This window comes from Hyperolius riggenbachi, chromosome 10, assembly GCF_040937935.1.
Source record: "Hyperolius riggenbachi isolate aHypRig1 chromosome 10, aHypRig1.pri, whole genome shotgun sequence".
Taxonomy (NCBI): domain Eukaryota; kingdom Metazoa; phylum Chordata; class Amphibia; order Anura; family Hyperoliidae; genus Hyperolius; species Hyperolius riggenbachi.
This window is the reverse complement of record NC_090655.1, coordinates 276,911,806-276,919,232: the sequence shown is the minus strand read 5'-3', so window position 1 is coordinate 276,919,232 and position 7,427 is coordinate 276,911,806.

The following is a 7,427-nucleotide window of genomic DNA, read 5'->3' as shown; positions in this document are numbered from 1 at the left end:
AAATCCGGATGTTCTACCCCACTTCCTATGCGTATTGAAGCGGCGATTTTGGATGGGGACACATGGGCAAGCATTTTGGAGTGGAGCAGCAGTGATTTTAAACGTGCTGGAGATGTTGGCAGTATGTCGGAGGTGGAGGTGAGTGCTAAACAGCGGAGGGCCTGATTCCACAGGTCCACCTTCTGCTGACCTCCTAGACCCCAACATTTTTATTCCTTTTCTACTATCTTTTGCCAAACGGATCCGGATCGCATCCTGATGAACACCTGATGCAAACTGACCGGATCCGGTCAGGTCATCCGGTCCGTTTAGCAGAGAACCGCAAGTGTGAACGGGGCCTTATGGACTACAATTTCACAGCACCTTAGTTGCCCTGAGCAACCGTATTGGTATATTTAATATGGGATAATTGGAAGGTCAGAGATGTTGATGGTCTCATGTAGCCTTATTCCCTAGTCTCCCGCTGTGATCTGTGTAGTCCCTTTCATAAATATGTCTTATACTAAGGCCTGTAGCTACGTTTTCTTATTTAGAGAGATCTGATGATGGTTCTTGGTTTTTTCCTGATCTCAGCCTCTTTACTCTTAGCATTAAGTATGATTGTAGTTGGGTTGGTGTTATCTTTCCACCTCCTGTTTTAACAGGAGTGTGTAACTTAGAGTAAAGACTACAGAGATAGTTTGGAGTACCGTGGCTGATGGAAGGTGAGAAGTCTGCCATGCCTCACAATCAGTTTGTAAACTAAATTGTAGAGTCAAGACCAACCTCTCCCAAATCTCATATCTTGTTGCATAGCCACCTTATGCAGGAGTTAGTTGCTATCATAAGGGTTTTTGACCTTGGCCTATCTGAGGCCTAGTATTTAGACAAGCCTTTTCTAAAATAGAACAGATGGAAGTTTCTCTTAAAGTAAGTGCTGAGATAAGAAAGCTCCTCATATTGATCTAAGAGAAATATTCCTGCCGCAGGCTAAGTTAAACACATGAGTGCACTCACACATGCAGTCCGCATAAGATGTTTGCTAGATTACATCAGGAAAGAGAATTGTTCTTAGTTCTGATATGCATCAGGAAAAGTAATTATTGGGTTTTTTCCTGATTAATTTCTGATTTGGTTCTTTTCTGATTTGTTTGACCATTGGATTGGCCAAAATTGTTTAATTGGTTGTATAAGGTTACAGGTTAGTTAATCATTTGCTTTGCTAGAAGTAATTTACCAAATAGCTATTCATGTTTTGACCATTAGGAGACTTCAACCAAAATTTTGCCCACTGTGATGCTAGTTCTGCCTGTTTTAGGTATTGGCTTTAGTATGGTCATCTTCTTCCTTTGGAAGAAATGACCAAAGGGGGGACTGAAAGGATGTGTAGGTATATAAGTATATATATGTATATATTAGTATATAGATCAATTTCATATACAGTGGTGTGAAAAACTAGTTGCCCCCTTCCTGATTTCTTATTCTTTTGCATGTTTGTCACACTTAAATGTTTCTGCTCATGAAAAAACATTAACTATTAGTCAAAGATAACATAATTGAACACAAATGCAGTTTTAAATTATGGTTTTTATTATTTAGTGAGAAAAAAAAAAAACTCCAAATCTACATGGCCCTGTGTGAAAAAGTGATTGCCCCCCTTGTTAAAAAATAACTTAACTGTGGTTTATCACACCTGAGTTGAATTTCTGTAGTCACCCCCAGGCCCGATTACTGCCACACCTGTTTCAATCAAGAAATCACTTAAATAGGAGGTATCTGACACAGAGAAGTAGACCAAAAGCACCTCAAAAGCTAGACATCATGCCAAGATCCAAAGAAATTCAGGAACAAATGAGAACAAAAGTACTGTAATTGAGATCTATTAGTCTGGTAAAGGTTATAAAGCCATTTCTAAAGCTTTGGGACTCCAGCGAACCACAGTGAGAGCCATTATCCACAAATGACAAAAACATGGAACAGTGATGAACCTTCCCAGGAGTGGCCGGCCGACCAAAATTACCCCAAGAGCGCAGAGAAAACTCATCCGAGAGGCCACAAAAGACCCCAGGACAACATCTAAAGAACTGCAGGCCTCACTTGCCTCAATTAAGGTCAGTGTTCACAACTCCACCATAAGAAAGAGACTGGGCAAAAACGGCCTGCATGGCAGATATCCAAGGCGCAAACCACTTTTAAGCAAAAAGAACATTAAGGCACGTCTCAATTTTGCTAAAAAACATCTCACTGATTGCCAAGACTTTTGGGAAAATACCTTGTGGACTGACAAGACAAAAGTTAAACTTTTTGGAAGGTGCGTGTCCCATTACATCTGGCGTAGAAGTAACAAAGCATTTCAGCAAAAGAACATCATACCAACAGTAAAATATGGTGGTGGTAGTGTGATGGTCTGGGGTTGTTTTGCTGCTTCAGGACCTGGAAGGCTTGCTGTGATAGATGGAACCATGAATTCTACTGTCTACCAAAAAATCCTGAAGGAGAATGTCCGGCCATCTGTTCGTCAACTCAAGCTGAAGTGATCTTGGGTGCTGCAGCAGGACAATGACCCAAAACACACCTGCAAATCCACCTCTGAATGGCTGAAGAAAAACAAAATGAAGACTTTGGAGTGGCCGAGTCAAAGTCCTGACCTGAATCCTATTGAGATGTTGTGGCATGACCTTAAAAAGGCGGTTCATGCTAGAAAACCCTCAAATAAAGCTGAATTACAACAATTCTGCAAAGATGAGTGGGCCAAAATTCCTCCAGAGCACTGTAAAAGACTCGTTGCAAGTTATCGCAAATGCTTGATTGCAGTTATTGCTGCTAAGGGTGGCCCAACCAGTTATTAGGTTCAGGGGGTAATTTCTTTTTCACACAGGGCCATGTAGGTTTTCAGGTTTTTTTTTCACTAAATAATAAAAACCATCATTTAAAACTGCATTTTGTGTTCAATTTTGTTATCTTTGACTAATAGTTAACGGTTTTTGATGAGCAGAAACATTTAAGTGTGACAAACAGGCAAAAGAATAAGAAATCAGGAAGGGGGCAAATAGTTTTTCCACTGTACAAGTATACATGTATCTAATCAGTTTGATATTAGAGAGTCTTTAGAACAGTCAGCCACACATCTGTGCAGGAAAGGCTGGCTGTTTGAAACCAAGTATAGTCAAATTCTCCTTTCTGGGCAAATCCCCAATGTGTCCCCAATGTGGGACACCTGTATGGTAATAAATATCATGTTTTCCCCGTGATCATTGAACTGTGTTATTTCTTGTAAATCACATGACTTTCTGTAATTATGGTGATATACTGCGCATGAACAAACCCTGCATTCTGTAGCATATAAGGACAAGGATAATCATCATAAAGCAGCATAAGTTGTGCTCACATCGTGTGTGTGTGTGTGTGTGTGTGTGTGTGTGTGTATTTTGTTAACCCTTTTATGTCCTGGCGCCAGGAACATAAGTAATCTGAAGCATCTGAAATCTGACTAGGCCGTGGCCTAGCCTTAGAATAGACTACTCCTTTCACAACCTCTCTGGGATTGCCCTCACTCCACCCTGTGAGTAATATTTTATCCATTATCCAAGGCATATGCGCCAAGTGACTATTTTCCACATTTATTTTATCATTTATCATCTTACTCTAAAACAAGGAACTTTACTTAAAATAAATCTATGATCCAACTCTGTGTAGGAATGAAAGCATTTTGCACAGATCCCCTTTGATCTCAGCATGATTCCAGAAGTAAAATCTATCTAAAGTCTATTGTGTCCAATGTCAACATACAAATACTCATCAAAGGATCTTCTCTCTGCCTGCCCTCCCAAGGAACAATTACAAATTAACACCTCACTAGCTCTCCTTTTAAAATCCTTTGGGATACTCAGGAAAATCAGAAGGGGGCAGAGAGGTAGTGGATCCAAAAATGAGCACCAGGGAAGCTACACCAGGCAAAGGGTAACAAGTTTGACAGTGAAGTCTAAAAAACATAGCTGTCCCCAGGAAAGCTCAATCACAGCCACACTCTGCAATGCCTGATCGATAAATAATAAGACTGCAACTATACATGACCTAATAGAGTGCTCTGATTTGACCTTTTTGACAGAGACCTGGCTTGGGAAACATGCAGGCCCAACTCCTGAAGCAACCGTGCCGACCAATTATTCAGTCTTACACTGTGAGAGACAAGTCCGCAAAGGTGGTGGGGGGGGGGGGGGGTTGCCATATGCTTCAGATCCTCTTTGAACATAAGGCCCCTGGCCATAGGCCCCACTGAAACCTTTGAATGTCTTGCAGCCCAACTCTCAGCCGAAATAAACATCAACATATTGCTCATATACCGCCCCCAGAAAATGGCCCAGCCTTTCTTAAAGAAATCTCTGAACTTTGATCCTGCCTTACAGTGGAACACCCTAGATGGATCATCCTGGGAGATTTTAATGCATGGGTGGATGATCACGCCTCACGCCTAGGAAGTGAACTACTTCTCATAATGAGTGAACTGGGTTTCTCTCAGGCTGTCAACCTCCCCACCCACAAAAAAGGGCACGCTCTGGATCTTATATTTCATTCCGGACTTTTAATATCACACATGGATATAAACACAGTGGTATGGTCAGACCACCACACCATCCACTTCTCTCTGACAGCACCAGCGATAAAACACAGAGGGAAAAAACTCTCAAAATATCGTTCTCTGAAAGATGTCTCACCCCAGCACGTTCAGAACACCCTCAACTTCGACGCATTAACCAATCATTGTGCAGACCCAGACTCCATGGTCCTGATGTACAACCATGCAGTGTCATCTGCCTATGATGCCCTTGCTCCAGTTCGCATGAAACGGTCTACACCACTTCACCATGCACGGTGGTTTGACAGCTCACTAAAGGACCTAAAGAAAGAAGTGCGCAGACTAGAAAGGAAGTGGCGAAAATCTCAGAATTCAAAAGATAAACACATCCTTGTCTCTCACCTAGAAAGCTACCAAAATGCGATCATTAAGAAAAAATCCTCCTACCTATCACAGGAGATCGCAAAGGCCGCCAACAGGCCAGCCCAACTATTCCGCACAGTTGATAGACTATGTAATCCATCCTGTCTAAAACCCACTATAACTCCCTCAAAGGAGCTATGTGAGAAATTTGCTTGCTACTTTGCTGACAAAGTATCCTCTATTCGGTCTCTCATTCAGTCCACAGCACCTAAGACTTATTCAACTCCTGGAAATGGTTGCAAAAACAATCTAACACCCTGGAGGAATGACTTCAAAAGTATTAGTGAGGAAGAGATCTCAGACATCCTCCGCCAGACAACCTGCGACCTGGACCCTGGACCAACTAAACATATGCTGAAATGCCCTGACCTGCTTGGTCCAGCATTTCACAAAATAGTAAATTGCTCTCTGCAAGCAGGGAGGTTTCCTAACTCTCTAAAAGAAGGAATCATCAAGCCCCTTCTTAAAAAATCTTTCATGGATCCTGATGCAATGAGCAGCTACAGACCTGTCTCCAACCTCCCCTTCTTAGGTAAAGTTATTGAAAAGGCTGTCTATCTGCAACTTGAAACCAAGCTGTCAGTAAACAACATCCTGGACCCTCTACAATCTGGCTTTAAGAAACACCACAGCTGTGAAACAGCCCTCATCCAAGTCTGCAACGATCTGCTCATGGCAAGGGACAGAGGAGAATGCTCCATCCTAATCCTGTTGGATCTCTCAGCGGCTTTTGATACAGTTGACCATGAAATCCTGCTTAACAGACTGCAGGAGTACTGTGGCATCAGTGGATCAGTCCTCCAGTGGTTCAGATCATTCCTGACTGACAGAACACAGAGAGTATCCCTATGACCTATAATGTCCAAACCTGCACCTCTACAATTCGGAGTGCCACAAGGATCAATCCTATCCCCTCTGCTGTTTGCAATCTACATGTTGCCACTCGGTACACTTATCCAACGACATGGCCTGACGTACCACTGCTACGCCGATGACACACAGCTATACCTGTCCTTCAAACCTGGTGAAACAGACCCTCCTCCAAAAATAAACTCTTGCTTAGCTGAGCTACAGGCATGGATGAATGATAACTGGTTGAAACTGAATGCTGACAAAACTGAGGTCCTTTTTGTCCAAAGCCAGCGCTCGCCATCAAAACAGCTCTATCCTAAAGCAACACCAATCAGGATTGGGAATTCAGACATAAACAGCTCCAACCTTGTGCGCAGCCTTGGCGTACTAATCAATGGGGAATTGAGTTTCAGAAACCAAATTTCTTCTGTAGTTAAATCTTCCTTCTTTCATCTGAAGAACATTGCAAAGATTAAACATCTGATTCCCCCAGAGGATCTTCCAACCCTAGTTCATGCCTTCATCACACCACGGCTGGACTACTGCAATGCCCTTTATGCTGGCCTCCCCAAAAAGGACCTGCATCGCCTGCAATTAGTGCAGAATGCTGCTGCCAGATTGCTAACAAACCAGCCTCGCCACTGTCACATTACACCGATCCTTCGCTCACTGCACTGGCTACCAGTAGAATGGAGAATACTTTTGAAGATTGGACTGCTGACATTCAAATCCCTGCACAATCTGGGCCCTGGATACATGAAGGACTTGCTGAAGCTGCACCACACCTCTCACAACCTCAGATCAGCAAGTTCTATAAACTTGGTCACTCCCAGAGTGCACCTCAAAAGATCTGGAGACAGAGTTTTCTGTCATGCTGCCCCTACTCTTTGGAACTCCCTACCACACCCAGTAAAGACAGCACCATCCCTGGAGCTATTCAAATCCAGACTGAAAAGCTACCTGTTCAGCCTGGCATTTCCAGACTTATAAAATTCTTCCTCTGTACCACGATGGTCTGAGCCATGCTTATGCGCTTTGAGTCCTATGGGAGAAAAGCTCTTTACAAATGTTATTTGTTGTTTTTGTTGTTATATAGTGTGTGTATATGTATATACTGCTTCCTGCACCACCTGGATTTTGACTACTCTCTGCCTGCCGCCTGCACCGACCTCTGCCTGGATTATGACTACTCTCTACCTGCTGCCTGCACCGACCTCTGCCTGGATTTTGACTACTCTCTGCCTGGCACCTGCACTGACCCCTGCCTGGATTTTCACTACTCTCTGCCTGCTGCCTGCACCACCCCCTGCCTGAATTTTGACTACTCTCTGCCTGCACCGACCTCTCCCTGCCGCCTGCACCGACCCCTGCCTGGATTTTCACTACTCTCTGCCTGCTGCCTGCACCACCCCCTGCCTGAATTTTCACTACTCTCTGCCTGCTGCCTGCACTACTCTCTGTCTGCACCGACCTCTGCCTGCCGCCTGCACCGACCCCTGCCTGGATTTTCACTATTCTCTGCCTGCTGCCTGCACCACCCCCATGCCTGGAATATGACTACTCTCTGCCTGCTGCCTGCACCACCCCCATGCCTGGA